The 18,792-nt window shown below is 42.8% G+C and overlaps 1 long non-coding RNA gene across 1 annotated transcript in view; it reads right to left on the bottom strand.

Annotated features, from left to right (window-relative positions):
• The window catches only part of LOC145977727 (uncharacterized), a 129,936-nt gene extending 123,324 nt beyond the window's left edge, over window positions 1-6,612 (bottom strand). Inside the window, exons 1-2 of the long non-coding RNA XR_014440627.1 lie at window positions 6,576-6,612; window positions 2,366-2,404 (exon numbers count right to left, since the gene is read on the bottom strand). This is a non-coding gene — a long non-coding RNA (uncharacterized LOC145977727). The remainder of the gene's footprint in view (window positions 1-2,365; window positions 2,405-6,575) is intronic.
• Between the last annotated feature and the right edge of the window lie 12,180 nt (window positions 6,613-18,792).

Genomic DNA, 18,792 nt, shown 5'->3' on the forward strand with positions numbered 1-18,792 from the left:
AGGAACGTCGCAAAATGGTATGAATTCCCAATTAAAAATGCAGGACCAGCCCCGATAACCGTATCAGCGTATAAAGTGGACGTAAATAAAACACACTGAACTATTAGACATATGCAAATACAAGTTACATTAGTTACCGAAAGAGATGAGAGTTTTGAACACTTATTGGGAGAACAAAGTGCACTCGTGCAGCCGAACTAAGGTTTAAACATCTTTCAGTAAAGTCGGTTGAAACCGTTTAATACTTTATTTTGCGGGATATTGTCTGTGTGGAAGGGTATACGTCCGTGGAAGATTGTAATGAAATATGGTTCAAATGTTATTAAGATGTCATTCTAGTTCACCAGAATTTCGAAAGATTCTCGTTGACACGTGGGCACTTGAACATCAAGCTGAAGGACTAAGTACCTCATTCTACTGCTGAAAAGAAACTATTCATGACTCTTCTGCAAAAATAAGGTACGTTAAGGCACACAGATATTTATACAATGTGATTATAGAGTCTCTATACATTTTACTGCTATCGTGACAAAATAAATTTCTTTTGCATGTTATGTGAAGTAATGGTAATCTGTAGAAGGAAAGAAACAGCCGTTCGTTGTGTACGTCTGCGTGGTATGTCGTATGAACAAGTGCGAACGGACTTCACTCGGTAATTCGGAAACCTAGGCCTCACCAGATTGGCTAATTAAGAACCTGGTAAACAAATTCAAACGAGCAGGTAGTGTTGTGGATGGGAGGCCTGGGAGGCCAGCCATAACACCACAAATTGTACAAAGTTTATAGAATGCGATCACACGTAGCCTCACCGCATCTACCAGGAGACTCAGTATCCATAATCCCAACAGCTACCAACTGTGGCCCACAGCACGGTGGATTTGGAAACACCGAGCTTCTAACTATGCGCCAACAGGATGGGGCACCACCCTATTTTGCCATCATCGTTCGTGATCACCTAAATGACGTTTTCGCCGGTAGACGACCAATTGAAACAACGAATTACGGCCGCAGTTGCTGAGATTACACCAGCTATGTTTGAGAAGGCGTGGTGAATCGGTGGCATCTGTGCCTAGACTTGATGGGTGGTCACATTGATTTATACTGATTTTGTGTCCTACTGTGATGTACGTTTCAGTACATATTGTATTTTGTGCAATAAATCCTGTTCATGAAGAAATGTATAGTGACTTTATAATCGCCCTGTATATGAATTAGTTCATGGAAAGTACAGATAGAAACATTTATTTTTCTTCAACATAGTTTTTCTCTCAATGTATCTTTTCAATGAAAGGTATTATACATGACAGCAGTCCAACTATGTTCCCATGCCTTTTATGGGCAATTGATCTCCCATTAAAATACATGCGGAATATTTTGCTGAACGTAGTTCTACCATATTAAAAAGCAAGGTTTATTTTATCTTTAACTCAGAAATTATGTCTGGACATGATTGATGAATAATCAGTGCTGCAAAAACTAAGATTTAAAAGAGACGATCGCCAACAACAGAAAATATATCACCACTTCAAAATCTTAAAATTTGTACTGCATTTATTTATGTCATTAACAATTTTCAAGATGTAAGTGGTATATTGTCGTTAATCCGTAAGAGAATGTTACACATTAATTTGGCACGGCTGTAATTTTATTTTAGGAGTTGTTATTCATAACTGACTCTTTTCTTTAGATTATATATTTTTCCACATTGCTAGTAAATAAAGCCCCCTGGTTCGCAATCTTCAGGGCTTACTAATTGACTACAACTAAATATTTCAAGTATGTGTCACCCCGTCCATAAAATGGACGATCGTCTGAGGGGAAATGACTGCTTAATACAGGCAAACCATGCGTTAAATATTAAGTTATCTGAAAGGCTATACTCTGTAATTATATACAATATTATGTGCATACTCACGCAATACATTTTTGTCTTAATAAATTTGGAGTTTCTTTAATTCCTACTCCCGCTGCTGAATTACACATGCTCGCAACAAGAGAAAAAAACATAACGCATAATGTAGAATCTAATTATTAGTATTTTCGACCCAATTCACGTCAACGTTAATGTTATTTTTGCATATACATCAGTAAAACCTCGAGATAACCTGATTCAGAAAATTGTAATATTTTGTGTCGTATGGCTTGCTACATAGTTTTAAATTTAATAAACATATTTTGATTATCGTTCGACATGAGAAACTCTTACTTTCATTGAACATTACGAGTTAAAATTAATACTTGGGGCAATCAAATCATTGACGATTATTTTTAGGTACACAACTGGACTGGCACCATCACCGGAAAAGTTTGCAATTAGCAGCCCCATTATTAAATCGAAAATATGATCTTATCCTTAGTAACTTACTACATGCCGGAACAGTTTCATAAGTTTCAGGATTGTTTACTGCAACGTAAAGAAATAAAGGTGCGAGGTCAAATTAAGAATTATAAACTCTTATTACAAGTATAATTTGCTTACTCATTGACTTTAAAAATATATAAAATTTGTAAAACAACAAAATAAAACAGACAGAAAAAAAATATAATGAACACAATAAATGTTTGTACATCTCAAGAACACACATGTGCGCCCAGGACATGTTTGGCACTTTTTTATCATGTATCAACACTTAGATGAAAACAATAAGAAGTCCAGAGTAGAGGTTTCGACGCGCCTGATAAATACACGAAAATTCACATGTCTATCTTAGTGCATTGAGTACTAACGAAAAAATAATTCAGAATATCGTTGTCGAACGTAATGAATTGTATTTTTCGAAAGAAAAACTCCATTCCGCTTTTATCTTACTCTTGGATATATATATATATATTCTTATTGTGAAAATCCTCAGTGCACAGTGCACAACACAAGAAGCAAATGAAAGCTTTCCATTCAATCAACACATCTTTATCAACAAGATCAGCGTATGCGGAAGTGATTGTGAGCAAATATAACAAAAAAATCAAGACAAATGTATATTTCCTTTTCTACACTTACACGAGAAGTTCACAATCAGATGCTCTCGGAAATTTATAATTTACGTACGACAAAAAAATGTATGATTCTGTGCAAGGTATTTCTTAACTCAATTATTTGCGAATGTTACAATCATTAAATTGTTGAAACTTTCGAAAGGAATTCGTTTATAAATATTGTCTCCGGTGATTTGATTTTACATTAGCAATTTTCTGGGAATAATTTTCTGCGTGGGTGCTGCGAAAATTGCTACGTTCTGTGGTAAGACAAACTGTATTGATTTACGTAAATTATTTTTCAGACCTTCTTTTTTCACTAACGATAATGATTTCTTCCCTCAGTACTTTCAATGTTCGGTTTTAACTGTTCGTGATATAACATCGGCTGCATTTAAATACCGTCCTTTACAGCAGGGTAATTTATATGTATCTCTATATCTTGTTCTTCGCAATAGTAATACTCTAGTACATATTCAGAAAGCACTTTTTCCCCAAAGATTCATTTTTCTATACAATTGAGGGACGAAAAACCCGTGACATCTCATATATTTAAAATAATAGATGAAGAATGAACTTCGTAAGAACGGCTCTCTAGTAGCAGTGAGGAGGAGCTCCTTTAAACGTGCAGTGCACTTTCAAATATCCTTCGTAAATTGTTGGATATTACGAAATCTTTCTGATTGCAAAGTATGTTGTTAGATGTGGTAAAATTAATTATGGGTAAATTATATACAAGGTTGAATTATCGTTTTTAGATTTGACAACTTTTTTCTCTGTAAACTACACGTGTGTTTCCAAACTTTATCTCTATTAAATTTGAACATTGAGAATCGTGAAAAACATCTAACATTAATCTTAAAATTTAATTTTTCATTTTGATTCTCTATTATGATAGAATTTAATTTCTTTACGAACATTATATGTGCCAGAATAACAATATCTATGCACAGTGTTCCTCGTCTTGTAGAGGAACTTGGGTTGGATTGATTTAGTGTTTCAAGTCCACTTTATGCACTTTATGCTGTGACAAGCTTACTTGTCACACATGTGGAAATATTTCAGCGCGATATGATAACTGTTTGGAGTAGTGGGCATTACCACTTTCACATCGTAAGTTGTGCTTGTAAGTCAAATCTGATTTTTACTCACATAGGTACCTCAAAGTTACAAATGCAACGGAGAGAGACAATCGAACCACAGCAAGCATTCTAGCACTGGGATAAGTTTTTAAGTCCTGACCAGTCATGTGCTGACCGATAGCATTTTTGGCCACAGTCCCGGTGGAACAGAATCTTTTGTAAGGCTAATTCTTTTTCATTTTCTATGCCCATAACTCGAAGTACGTGGAACTTGAAACCAAGAGCCGATATGCATCGGCAGCGACGTGTTGCCAACCCTTATAGAAAATAACTCAAGCACTTCATTATGCGTGTTGCCAACCCTTGTCGAAAATAACTCATGCACTTCGTTTCTCTTTCATTTGTTTCTTCCCATGGCAAAAGGCATTAGGAACAAAACAAATATTGAATTGTAATGTAGACATATGTTTGCAAATAGGACATATAATTTGTTCCTGTACCATGTCTCAACAGGGAGGGGCAAAATTTTGTCTTTACTTTTCTTTTTTCAATTTTTACATTTGAAGCCACGAACAATAACAAATACATACAGATAGCAACATTTTGTCTTTTCTGTGTCAAAGTACATTTTATTCTTAATACAGTGTTTCTTGTTTCACTAAATTATCTGCCATAGGAAGGAAGGTAACCTTTGCTAACCTTACAAAACTCATTTAAATAACCTGGGACAGAGGTTAAAATTGCATAATTAAAGGTTAAACCAGACACCCCTTTGGTATTAGAGGCATACCTTACCACGACCCTTTCCGCGAGCCTCCGTACAAATTTTAAGTCAGTGTGCTGTAGTGCACGGCTAATAGGTTACATATATACAGCCTAGCGAGAATATGCAAAGTTGTAAGCACTATGTAGACTTTTAGACGATTAGTATGGAAAAGGTTGTTACATTAAAAACATTGCTTTATTCTTAAGTGTATAGCAGTTGCAAACATGACATTACACAAAAGAAGTTGTAACTATACAGATCCTGCTTTTATAATATTTAAATACCGGAATTTACCGGTGAGATATTAAGAAATAAAATAACTTTTCCAGTAAGTCAAGGGTCTCTCATTGGAAACTCCCAACTCTCAAGGAAATTCTCATCTCTCACGGGAAAGCCCCATTGATCACAGAAACTATACGTCTGCCATCGGGAAAAGAACGCTAAAAATCGAAAATCACTTATTTGTCTCGCTACACAGATGGAAAAAGCATTATTTGATATCTTAACATTCGTGTAAAGTAGAAACTGATAATTGATATAAAATTCGCTCGGTATGCTCAAAACCATAAATAGGAGAATGCATTTTTCTAATCAAATAGTTGAAAAATATAAATTTGAAGTAAAATCAAAATTAAAGGCTATTCCCCAAACACATTGTGTTCACTACTGACAGACAGTTTGCCTGCCTTGGTATTTGAAGAACCTATGTGGAGCGATGACCGGACATTGTCATTTCCGTCTTGCATATCACGTTCCAATGTTGTTCTTGCAGATGATACTCGGTGTGTTTCTCTCACCGTACTTTAAAATAAAATGCTAACAACTGATGACATGGCCAACGAATTTTATGCTACATTACAAAGGCCACTAATACTTCAGGTGGAGAGTCAGATTCGAGCGAGGCAGCCAACAATGAGTATCTGAGACTTGATCTTCGATAGCAGATTCTGGCCTGACATATATTGATTAAAGTGCTACTTTGAGGTTTAATTATCAAGATATCATAAATATAACATTTCCTTCACAAAATAGTAACAAATATTAACACCCCAACATGGATCAAAATGTTGAATGTGCAGAATAATAGAGGGAGTATTTTAAGAAACTGAAGTCAACAAACTTAAATCTGTAAAGTAAATTAGAATTTTAATAATGCGTTAAAAGTTAATTGGCATTAAATATTCTAATGCCTTTTTTAAATATTAAACCAAAACCAATGCATTGAAATTGATCAACATATGAGCTTTTAAAATGTATATTCAAACCTTTCTTTTTTCATGGAAAGGTAGGCCATGTAAATGGTAAAATACCTTCAGCGCAAAGAATACCTACAGCAACTAATTTTGTATTCTTTTATATAATTATCTCAGAATTTTGCATGACGAAAGTTAAAAATTTTGTTTCTGGAAACAAAAATTCAACCTAAATTCTTTAAATCGAATTTTATGTAGCCCACACTCTCTTCTCATTTTTGTCATCACTCATATTTTATTGCTATCATGCACTAATTATAATATATTATGCATAATTGATAAGTAATCTCGTAGAGTTTAGGCAGAAGCCACATCTAGTGATGTACCAAAAGTACACATTTCCCTTAAAGAAAATTATGAAAAACGCCAATTAAAGTTGTATTCTTAATTTACAGTTTACAATTAAAATAAACATCCTGTAATATATAAAAATTTCAGAAATTATGTGTAATATAGATAAGCATTATATTACAAAACTTGTAAGAAATCACATAACATTACAGCAAGCATAATAGCAGTCGTGGATTCCAGAATCTGAAAAATAGAAAAGAAAATGGGCCAAACATTATACCAAGTATGTATGTAAGTGCAGTAAAGACATAGAGACAGATAGAGAGTCGGTGTTAGTTAGTGGCAAATCGAAAGAGAAAAGAGCAAATGTTTAGTTTTCATGTTATAGCTAAGAGAAAGAAATCGTATATTATTACATACCAGTAACTGAAGCTTATACATCGAACAAAATTAAATAACTGGTAATTTTATGAGAATGTTTTACAATAATAAGCGATGAAAACACTTGGACTAATTTACAGATTTACAGACATAACACACGTTTGTGCTCTCAAAACCTACTTTACAATGTGTGTTGTTCCTATTCTTGAATATGGCTCCTGTATTTGGTCAATGGCATGTGAAAGCAATATAAAGAAAACAAATAAAGTAGTACGTTTCTTCGTCAGAATAGTCAAACACAGATGTCCAACCCTTGTAAACTTCTCCAAACAAGAAATTCGATCCACTCTACAAATTCATGACCTTTCTCTTCGCCATCAACTCTCAGATTTAACACTATTCTTCAGAATCATTAATGGACAACTTTTAACCAAATAACTCTTGCCACTTCTTAATATCTGAATCCCAAGTCCCAACAGCAAATGCAACAACTTCTTTTACATTAAATCTTCAAGGCTATCTTTAGAACAAAGATCACTTCTCTACAGGCTACAAACCATTTACAACTCATTAAAAGACGCCCCGGCCTTCCATTTATCAAAACAGACTTACAGAACGGCGTGCATAAAGCAGCTGGAGAGTAAATAATATTATTTTTGCCCTAGTTGTTATTCTTGTTATATATGTATATGTGTGTGTGTATGTGTCCATCTTATTATTTTGTTTATTTCTTTTCCGGTTGATATCCTGATGTAAAATAGATTTTTCTGTAATTAAGAATTTACAAATAAAAAAATAAAAAAATAGTAAGGTTCATTCTAGTGCATCTTTTACAATGATAAGATGCATTATTGTGAATATTTTACAATGATAAGATGCGTTCAGTGGTAAAGTCGTTGCCTTGTAACTAAGGGGTCCCGGGTTCGATACCCGATGGAGACGCATAGTTGTTCGGATAGCACTTTAAACTGTATGTCAAGTCCCAACAAGCCTTACTGTCCATCTCCACCAAGAGGAAGGCCACTTCATCCACAGACGCTCCATCTGCCAAGCGAGTTAAGCCGACGGTGAAAGCGACGTGATCTGCTTTCAAGCAGACATTGCAGAACTTTGCCATAAAATCGCACAAGCCATGCGACATGCGTACCTTTTTAGTGGATGTGTGGGCAATGTTGATGATCATTCTGAACCAGCAGTTGTTGCAGCACTCCATCAAGTTCTACTCTGTGTTGTCCTGTGACTATGCGAGATCGTCAGTTGAACCTTACACCTTCTGCCACTCTATCAAGAAGAAGGTACTTCATCAGGGGAGTGTTGCGAACCTCGAGGGCGTCTACGACGAGCTCGTCGACGAGCTTTTGCGAAAACAAAAGGAGCACCAGGCTAGTGGGTCTGAGGGATCGTTGTGTGGTACTCCACACGAATTTCGGGTCGAGCTCAGCACGTTTGTTCCCCTGTCCTCGTCTAACTACGTCACCCTACCACCGGACCTTGCAGCCAAGAAAGCCAATTTTCAGAACGAAGACAATAGGTGCTTCCTGTTGTCGATGCTGGCGGCGTTGCACCCGGTCCACTCGAAAGACCACCCGCGCCGAGTTTCCCACTACGTGCAGTTCGAACCGGAACTCGAAGATGAGATGGTCGGTATCCCCTACCCATGGCGATCAGTGACATCCCCAAGTTTGAGGTGCACGCGCGAGATGCGTCAGGCAAGCGACTGGCCATCAATGTTTATGGACTCACCGACGAGTAAAATGTGGTGTATCTCATCCGGGTGAGCGACGTGGATGACGACAGTGCACAGGAAATCAACTCGTTGTTCATCAAGAGCGACTCCTGCCACAAAGACACTCTCATTGGTTTCCTCAAACCCCTCTCTAATTGCAATTCCGATCCCAAGCTATCCTCCACCACCCCCTCCCAGCTCCAGGAGATCTCGAGTTTTGCTTATGTTGTGGTGTACCGAAACCAGCGCGTTGACACCGAGCCGTACATGTATCGCGGTTCCGACGTGACTAAGCACTTTCTGGAGAGGATGGTGAAAGAAGCCAGAGCGATAGGAAAGGTGTTGTTGGTCTCCATGCCTATGCTGCCGCTATCGTGCGATGAGCAGCGTAGACACGATGCAGCTACCATCTGTCTAGTTTGCGAGTTGACCTTCACCACCACCAACGGGAAAGTGCGACACCATGCCCATTACACTGGCAGCTATATTGGTCCGTGGTGCAACGAGTGCAACAAGTTGCCCGGGACCAGCGGTTCGTTCCGGTGTTTTTTTCATAATGGCTCGGGGTACGATTTTCATCACCTGGTTCTCGCATCTTCGCTACCACGATAAACGCATCAACGTCCTAGCGCAGAACAAGGGGCGGTACATCAGCCTGAGCAAGTGGGTGTCGATCACGGGATCGCGCTCCAAATTCAAGCTTTGGTTCCTAGATTCCCTTAGGTTCCTCTAGGCAAGCCTGGACGCTCTCGCTGGCAAGCTTAGCGACACCAGCTGGCCGTCATCACTGATAGTTTTCCGAACTTGGATGTCGGGCTCATCAGACGTAAGGGGGTCTACCCCTACGAATACGTCACCGACTGCACTAATTTTGGGGAAGAGTCACTTCCTCCCCATGATAAATTCTACAGTCGGCTGAGAGGCTCGAGTTTTAACGACGAATAGTATCAGCACGCCCAGTCCATGTGGCGAGAGCTCGGTTGTCGAACTGTCAGGGAATATCACGATACCCATCTTAGGCTCGACGTGACGCTCCTAGCAGACAATTTCCAGGCGTTTCGCTCGACCGCCATGAGCATCTACCACCTAGACACCGGGAACTTCTACAACCTTCCCGGACTAGCATGGTCGGCCATGTTGCTGTTGACGAAGGTTAAGCTCTACCTCCTTTCCGTCGCAGACATGGTGCTCTTCATCGAGAGAGCCATCCGGTGTGGTGTGGTCCAGGTGTCGCAACGATACGCGCCCGCCAACAACCACATGGCAACTGGCTACGACCCCTCTCAGCCATCGAGCTAAATCATGCACACGGACGTAAACAACCTCTATGGGCATTTTATGATGCAGCGACTCCCCTCCGGAGGGTTCGAGTGTGTTGATTCTTCCAGTTTCAACGTCGAAGCCATCGACGATACGGAACGTGGGTTCTTCGCCGAGGTGAACCTCGATTTCTCCGAGGAGCTGCAGGAGGCTTTCTGCGAATTGCCACCTTCTCCGGAATTCAAGAGTTCGCCCGGCTCGGATCAGCCCGAGCTGCTCATGGATATCGAGTCCAAAAAGAGGTAAGTTGTCCACTACCGGAACCTCCGGTGGTTGATGCAGCAAGGGGTCACGGTTAGAACGATTCACTGCGTCCTTGCATTCTCGCACTCTCCATAGTCACGTCCCTACATTGAAACCAACACTGTACATCGTACCGTCGCTTCCTCTGAGCTTGAGCGGGACTTCTTCAAGTTGATGAACAACTCAGTGTTCTGTAAGATATTGGAGAACGTGTGAATTCGCGTGGACGTGAGGTTGGTTGCCGAAACCGAGCGTTGTCGCAAGCTAGTGGCAAACCCGAGTTTCAAGTCTAGGACCATCTACAACGAGCAGTTGGCTCTGATACACATGGAGAGAACTGTGGAGATCCTGAACAAACCAATCTACATTGGTGCCACAGTCCTGAATCTGAGCAAGCTGCACATGTTTGAGGCGCACTATGGCACCCTGCGAAAACACTATGACCGTGACATCACTTTTCCATACAAAGACACGGACAGTTTGATATACCATATCCTGACGGCCAACGTGTACGAGGACATAGCAGCAGTCCCATCCTTGGCTCAGTTTTTGGACACGTCGGGCTATTCCCCGCCTAAGAGTTACGGCATCCTGGCACGGAGCAAAAAGGTGCCCTGCAAACTCACGGACAAGAACGATGCTGTGATTCTCGAGTTTGCCGGTCTTCGCGCTAAGTATTCGGGCCGAGGGTAGTGTTACCAGAAAGGCAAACAGCGTGGGCAGGTAGGTGGTCCAGGAGTGCCTCACGTTCGAGGACTGCGTCGATTGCCTCAGAAGCAGGTCATTGGTTCTACGAATAAAGCAGCACATCCAGAGCGTCGACCATGTGTTGACCACCAAAGAAATGACGAAGGTCGCTCTGGATGCGCGCGACGATAAGAAGTGTGTCATCAAATGTGGGATCCACACACTCCCATGGGGCCATTACAAACTAAAAACCAACAAAGCCTGGGCAATCTGTTCGTAGTCCCCTAATTTCTTTCAATCGCTTTTCCATGCTCAAACTCTTCTTCTTTTGTAAACAAAACGGAACTAACTCCAGCCGTGTTCTATGGGACAAGGAGCAGTTCCTTTGTTCGCTCAAGTATGATCACTTTCTTTTTATATATTATTTTTATTTTATTCAATTGTTAAACAGCGCACTTGCAATGCTGTTACAGTACTTTTAAAACTGCTCTGTCACTCGCTCGTTCTTCACATCGTACAGAAACGATTTCTCCGCGATGAGGATGACACTGCACAGGGTGACAGCGAGCAAGGCATCGTGGAACTCGCACACAATCTTGATGTTGGTGCGATCGTTAACCACAACCTACTTCGGCTTAGATGTGTTGATGACGAACATGGGTCTGCGAGGTATGAACTCGCTGGGGTGTGGTACACGTCCACGTTGCCGGAGGTCACCCTCTTGCAGGCCATGTACGCCTCGTATAGTTTCAGGTAATCGTCGTCTGCGATGTTCAGGTTGTAGTTCGCGCGCGGGAAAGTCTCGTCCCTCCCGTTTCTGAGGTAGACGTTCTTGATCTTGCAGTTGTCGAACTGGCTGGAATCTTTCGCCTTATGGTTGTCCTTCCCTGTCTTGAAGAGGATGACCGCGAACTCAGGCATGTCGTAACGAATGCTGTTGAACTGCTTGGTCACATCGAATTCGGAAGCAGTTTCTGCACAAACTGGTAACCGTAAAACTGGATGGGCACTTGGGGATTTTTCAAAACATTTGCTTTGTATTTAAGGGCGTGCTTGGATTCGTATTCCACCACAGGTATGCGCAGCTCCATGGACCTTAAGAGGCACTTAGTAGCGTCGGGTAGTGTGTTTGGAAGCGAGATGGTCCCGTCCGGACCCAATGTGCTGTAACGCATCAGCGCGTCGTTGTCGTTGGCGGATCTGCGAAATGTGACGCGCAAAGCACTCTTCCACATCATCTCAGCGTAATCAGAGAAGAAACCGGGCGGCAGGCGCATGGGAAATAGAACCCTATGGCGTTTCGTTTTGATCTTCGCACCTGCTGCGAATCCCCCTGCTTGGTAGTAAGCGGCGTCGGCCTTAGACAGTCTTAGCGTTCCGACGGCTGTCGAATTGACCCCGGGGTAGTCGACTCGATCAATAGCGGTGCCACCTGCAGGGACAGGTACAGTACAAAGTTGTCCACGAGTTTCAAATTTGAGTTGGTCGGAAAGCTTCGCCGCTGTCTCTCTTTACCACGTAGAACTTGATGTACAGGTCAGCTCCGTGATGGTGGATGAATCCCTCCCCGACGTCCACATCGAACTCGATCTCTAGGTTCGGTTCTTTGAATTAGACGAACGTGCAATCGTTAGGATGGAAGAACTGCAACTCGTAACTTTCAATTTTGATGATAATTATTATTTATTACACGTTTATCTCCACGACGGCAGTGGTCGTGGCTCCTGCAAAATACACCACCTCGCCCTTCTCGTTGGTTACCGGCAACTCTATGTTGTCTATGCGGTTGCGACACACGGGAAAGTATATTAGTGACGATGGCGTGTAGATGATTGGCTCCATGAACTTCGAGTTCTGAAGCCGTCTGCTTGTGGCTGCCTGGTTGTTGTCGGAGGACTTGGTGATCATGCCTTCCGCCACGTTGCAGTGTACGTTTCGATGGCTAGTTATTTAGGAATGTTGGCGCCCATGTGCTTCATACCAGGTTCGAGCTTGGTACCGTTCTCGAAACCCAGGCGTTCTCTGACAGTAAACAGGCCTACGGTTTCCGTGACAGACACCAGTTCCACCATATGAGTCACGGAGTTTTTGCGAGAGCAGCACGCATCTTTGCAAGTAGGCCTGCAAGGTAGACAGGTTGTACTGACCGACGCTGATTCTTTCGCTGCCGACCTTGATTGTGTTGTTATGAACCATCATCACCTTGGGTATCGGGTACATGCTGTAGAATGCGCGAAAGGCGGTAGATTTAGGATAGATGATGTCGTCGTGCAACGAGACTTTAAAGACCGAAGTACGCCAGTGAGATGGAACACTCCCATCGTGCTTCAAGTGCCACAACGCTTTCTGTAAATCTTCGATCGTTGGGTTATTTATTCGTGACAGGAACACAAGCATGGATACGCAGAAATGACCGCAGTTCAATTTGTCGAAACCTTGCATGCGTTCGTCGTTGTAGTAGAGGTTGGAATCACCGAGGTACTTCACCAATCAAGCAGGTGGCACACTTCCGAAGGAATCGAAACTGAATTCATTACAGTTTGCTTGCTTGTGATAGCATATCCAGTGGGTGCCTGGATTTTCGTAACTGTCCAGATTGACCACACAGCACTCTCTTTACTTCACGACCGAGGGTAGGTAATCGGACATGAAAACGCCCCTGAAGTTCTTGAACCCCAGCGGCTCGTTCAGAGTATCAATGTTAAGGTTGGACAGCGGCTCCTCTTTTTTTTTTCAAATTTTTTCAGAGCTTCGAGTTTGGTCTTTCGCTTCCTGTCCACCCGTTTACCCTTTTCTCCATGGCTAGGTTGTGGCGTTTTTGGTCTTCCAGCTCGACCTTGTTCTTCTTGGCATCGATGATGGTTTTGGCGATGGCGGCGCTTCCACCGGCCAAGCTACCCACAGCACTCAGAGCAGCAAGGATGGCCGGGATGCTGAATATGAAACCTCCAGTCTTCTGCTGCTACCGCGAACGATGCAACTGAGGGATGCTGAGCAGCAATTTCAAAGCAGGAACGTTTCTTCTTCCTCTGTTTCTTGGTGAGCCATACATCAAGAGCTCCGAGAAACTTGAGGTTTGCGTAGGGCACCTGGTAGGCGACACGCTTGGGTTTCATTGTGACAGTATGTTATTTATATACAATGGGAGGCGAGGAAGAAAGTTCGCGCCTTAGAAAATGTGAAGAGGTGTGTGATGATGCTGTCTGTTTCCGCGTTTGACTCATACCAATCGTCCGTATATTGTCTCCTTCCCTCCCTCCCCGCAAGAAGTTCGTCCATTCTATTGGCCAACTTTTCACCTGCAGTCCTAAAGAGGGCATCGGAATTCTCTAAGTTGTTCATACAGCTTTTTTTGCGAAGATGGTCCATAAGAATCAGCTCGCACGATGGACGAAATTCAGGCGCTATTTTTCTTAAATCGACGAGATTCCCAACATCTTCATCTCCCTTGAACGTTTACATAAATATTTTATGGAGCAGTAAGAGTGGAAGGTCAGTTATACAAGTTGTCATTTTGACGGGGTGTTATTTATTTACAGACCCTATTCTAATTTTGTTTTGTGTTCATGACGATGGTCGTAACCAACGCGGCAACCCGTTCACCTAGTGGGTAATCTCTGCTGACGAGTCTCCCGAAAGTCGCGTGCTCTAACTTCCTGTCGGCATCGTGACGTGCGTTGAGATCTGTGTGCGTATTTTAATCGATGTCGTGATCCTTGCATTCAGCGTCCAGCGAATTCACACCCTTGCGTCCTCTCTCCAGTCGCTCTTCGAATTTTGGTGCCGGGGCCGCAGTACTGGTAACCTGGCAGGCGCATCTCGAAGGATAGCTTCTTGATGATGTCGTTCACGAGGCCTTAACCCTCGGCTACGTTCCAAAATTTTCGAGACAGGCTGTTGATGATCTTGCTGAGGTACCCTATGCTTTGCTGTCGTTCACGATAAAGTTGGCGAGCTTGGAGCTGTTCATGTCCACGATACCCATCTTCTCGTTGTGGAAATTACGATTACCGGCATTCTCTTCGCCTGCAATGACCAGAAAACGATCCACGAGCTTCCTCACGTCGTCCACCCACACAAACGCCTTAGGCATAGTGTTGCAGGGTTTGATTAGGTTCTTGTACTTTTCGCCGCTGCTGGATGTGATGCGATTCTGAGTAGCGTCGTTGTTTTGGTACAGGTCGTGCCACATGATCAAAAATGACCAGCAAATGGTCCAGGATTTTTCTCACGTAGTCCACCTACACAAATTCATTGGGCGGAGTATTATAGCGTTTTACTCCGCTGCCCGTATTGACCTGGTTCCATATCGGCTTGATTAGGTACTTCTCGCCGCTGCTGGATTTGACGTGATTTGCATGCCGTTGTTGTTTTGGTACAGGGAGTCCGTCATGATAAAAAAATTTGCGTGTAACTTTGGTAATCCTCGTCCATGAAATCTTTGGGTTGCTTTTTGGTGATGAGCTCCCACAGTCCCACTGTGCCGGGATACTTGGTCCAGCTGTTCTTCTCGCCCCAATTGACTTTCACATTGTCACCCTCAAACGTGACTTTCGATTTTCCCATCTTCCAAACTACTCCCTCTTTAGTTCCATGGTCGGATACAGTCCGAACACCTTGTCTTTATCGAATTTCCCGGTGCTTAGGTAATTCTTCGCCAACGGACCCAGCTCGACTAGTTTGTCCGAAGAAGTGCTGCCTTGGGCTTGACGTTTCGGTGGCGGTGCGAGCTCGAAGAGAGTAGTGTAAATACTGTATAGCGGTGTGGGTACGACATAATTTCGAGCAGGGACCGACACGAGCTCGTTGATCAAGTCTTCGTTTTGCTCTGTGACATCTTCGATTGCTTTACCAAGTCCGCTGATGACATCGATGATAGGTTGGTCCTGACGCTTTATATTTTCGTAAATGTCACGATTCTCGGATTTTCACCTCCTGAACCGTTTGGCCAGGTAGTCGCGCAGCTTCAGGTTTTCGTCTGCGAGTTTGCGTTTCGTCATCGTTTGGACGTTATATTAATTTATGTAACGTTTCAACGTTCGTGAAGTTGTTGATTTTGTTCCTGTATTCTCCGTCGTTCAGTTTCCTCGTCAAGTCGATGGTTACAGATCCAAAGTCGTCCCGGTTCCAGGACAACGCACAGAATTTCAATAATTTGTTATAACTCAAATCTCCGCCCACGTAGTCGTCGTGCAAGTGCTTGAGTTTGGTGGTAACCTAACGAAACAGGCATACGAGGTTGGCGTTGTCCCGGAGCAGCTGCTTCGGAATCTTGGAGAAGATCTGTGCAAGCTAGAAGCAGTCCGTACCCATGTGGCGACCTTGGGTGAAGAAGTTGCGAATCTAGTTCTGGTTTTCCAGGATCACATCGTCGAAGACCACAACCGAATTTTCGAAGCAGCAAAACGTGGCTATGCCCAGTCCGCCGTACAGTTTTGCTGGCTGGCGATACTTGGGTTGCTCCAAACGTTTGGAGAAAAAATACAGGTGCCTGTTCTTAAAATCCAGTAATTAGGGCGCGAGCAAGAAGTTGTCCACAATCAACATTGTCTTGCCGAATAGCGAAGGTCCGACGACGAGCTAGCGAATGTTGTTGGGCAGCAGCTTGCTTTTTTTCCTAGAGTGTTCCGTCGATCAAACTTCTTTCCTCAAGTTGCAGCCATTTGACCAGCAGCTTCTTTCCTTTCCTGAGAAGGACCTTCTCAATAAGGTACGCGTCCGATGTTTCGTCTTCAAGAACTCATCCTCATCCTCCTTTCAATATTTCGTTGCGAGCATCCTTTATTAGATACGATGCCTCGTTCCAGGCATGACCCGAACCACGGTGAAGAGTTCCGTGCTCCAGATACTGGTGTAGCCTTTCTCGAACGTGCGCTTAAACTTTGCTAATCCTCACCTGGTCTCCTACTTTGATTTTGGTTTCTTGGTAGTAGGTCGTTACTTGGGACAGTAAACAGTGGAGATGAATCGCACCTTATCGGACTTGCTCACGTCGGCAGGATTCATGCGTATCGTAGGGTGGGCCGGTTTGTGTAGTCGTTAACGAGTTCCTGCAGCACGTCTACCAACTTGTAGTTACCGTGAAATGCAGATTGTTTCCACATGTGCTGTTCCAAAGTTCTATTGAAGCGTTCTAAAATACTGACTTTCAGGTTGCTGAAGGACGAATAATGCTGGATACTCTGGTATTGAACAAACTGTCGGAATATCGAGATGTAAAATAAATTTCCGTTGTCCGCTTGCAGGTAGTGTGGTAATCTAGCACCTTGCTCGAAAATATATTTGAATATTTCTCTAATGAAGCGGACTTTTATCTTTCAGCGGAAGAGCTCATACGTATTTGTAAAAGGTGTCTATGACGGTCAGGAGTTACTTGTCACCCTTGTTGACTTTGTGCAAGTTCTTCATAATACCGCTGCTCATTTCGACGAGGTCCGCCTATAACAGGTCGTCGATGCCCTTGGTAACCACGGGCAAGCGTTCGTAGTTGCGACGTTCTGGTTTGTGCAGCTCGGCACCGTTAGTTTGCCTAGACATTTCCTAGACATTAAGTAAAATATTTCGTCGGAAGGAAAAAATTTCGGAAAATGGGTTATCCTCGGGGTACAATTTTTTGACTTCGAAAATAGCCTGCCGCCACTTTCGACTTCAAAAATAGATAATTGTTCGACCTCGTGTATTTTATATTTGTTGGTATGGGTATTTGGAGAGCTCTGAATACCCCATCCTTTCTTTGCATGGTGAAGAGCGCACTTCGGGATGCTTTTCATTTTTCCAGTATCTAAATTTGAGAAACTGAACAGTACCGTCAAGGAAAAATTCGTGAGACTATTTGTAAGAATACATTTTTTAAATTTTGCCGGCGCGTTCGTACGTCGAATACCCTCGAACATTCGGAACACTTTGAAGCCTGAAAATCTCAACGGAGAACAGATCATTCGAGTCTGAATCGTCCAATCTACTCAACACCGGTTCTAGGTTTTCCACGATGGTGCAAACAACCTCGTTGTAACCGGGTTTGATCATCACGTTGACGTACAGTTGCTTGCATTGCTCTTTCAAATCATGAAGCTAGCTGCTAAAGTCGGCCAAGGCCGATTAGTGGTTCACTTCGACGGTGCCGATTTAGAGTTTGCGTTGGTCACGATCTGCTGCAAGATTTCCACAAGCCTCAACTTCGAAATTTGGGACACGAGGTCATGGACTTGGGTCCTGACTTCAGCAGACAGCACATGGAGGTTGGCGAGGTAAAGTAGCGACCGTATCTCGAAGTTGCGCGATTTTGGCTTGGATGTTTTTGACGTCGTCGGATTTGATTATTCGGTTCACGGCCCTCTTCACGGCTTTAAGCTCCTGCGATGTGGGCATGGTGGCCACCATACTTTGAAGCGACTCCAGATCCTTTTTCACAGATTCCAACTCGGTAGCATGTGCCACGGTACGCATGGCATCTTGAAGTTGCGCCACGTCATCCTGGGTGAGCGTAGATCGCTGCAGCGTTTCCGTTGGGAAAGTATGTCGTACAGAACAAGTATGTCGTCTATCAGGTGATGGAAATGCGAAAGTTCGGATTAGGTGTTTAGACTTTTCAGGTTGGAGATTTACTGTTGAACTGTGGCCAGAGTTTCGGCGATGCCAGGCAATTTCAATTACAGAGCTTCCTGGAGGTTCGAAAGATCGCTTTTCATGTTTACCAATGTATCCTCAATGTGGGCCACAGTACCTTGAAATTTCCCGAAATCCTAATTAAGTCTCTAGCTGGAGTTTGATGTTGGCTACTCTTCGAGCGATGGTGTTCAGTTTAGCCAACATCGTCATCGTATTTCGTCCAAATGCTGTTGAAGTCAATGATTAACAGGCTACTCAGTTTGGATAACATGCACGGCAACAGGTCGAAGCTTGCCGGTGCAGTCTGACTCGGGGCTTCCGTGATAGATGATAGCCCTTCCTGAACCCGAATATATTCATAGGTATGGTTATTTTTTATGCGCGCGAGTTTAAATACCACGACAATAAGTTGCCAATGTTCTGAAAGGGATTTTCGGCAATGCTATATATCCGAGAAGTTAG

Source organism: Lepisma saccharinum, chromosome 23, assembly GCF_977018435.1.
Source record: "Lepisma saccharinum chromosome 23, izLepSacc3.1, whole genome shotgun sequence".
NCBI classification, from domain to species: Eukaryota; Metazoa; Arthropoda; class Insecta; order Zygentoma; family Lepismatidae; genus Lepisma; species Lepisma saccharinum.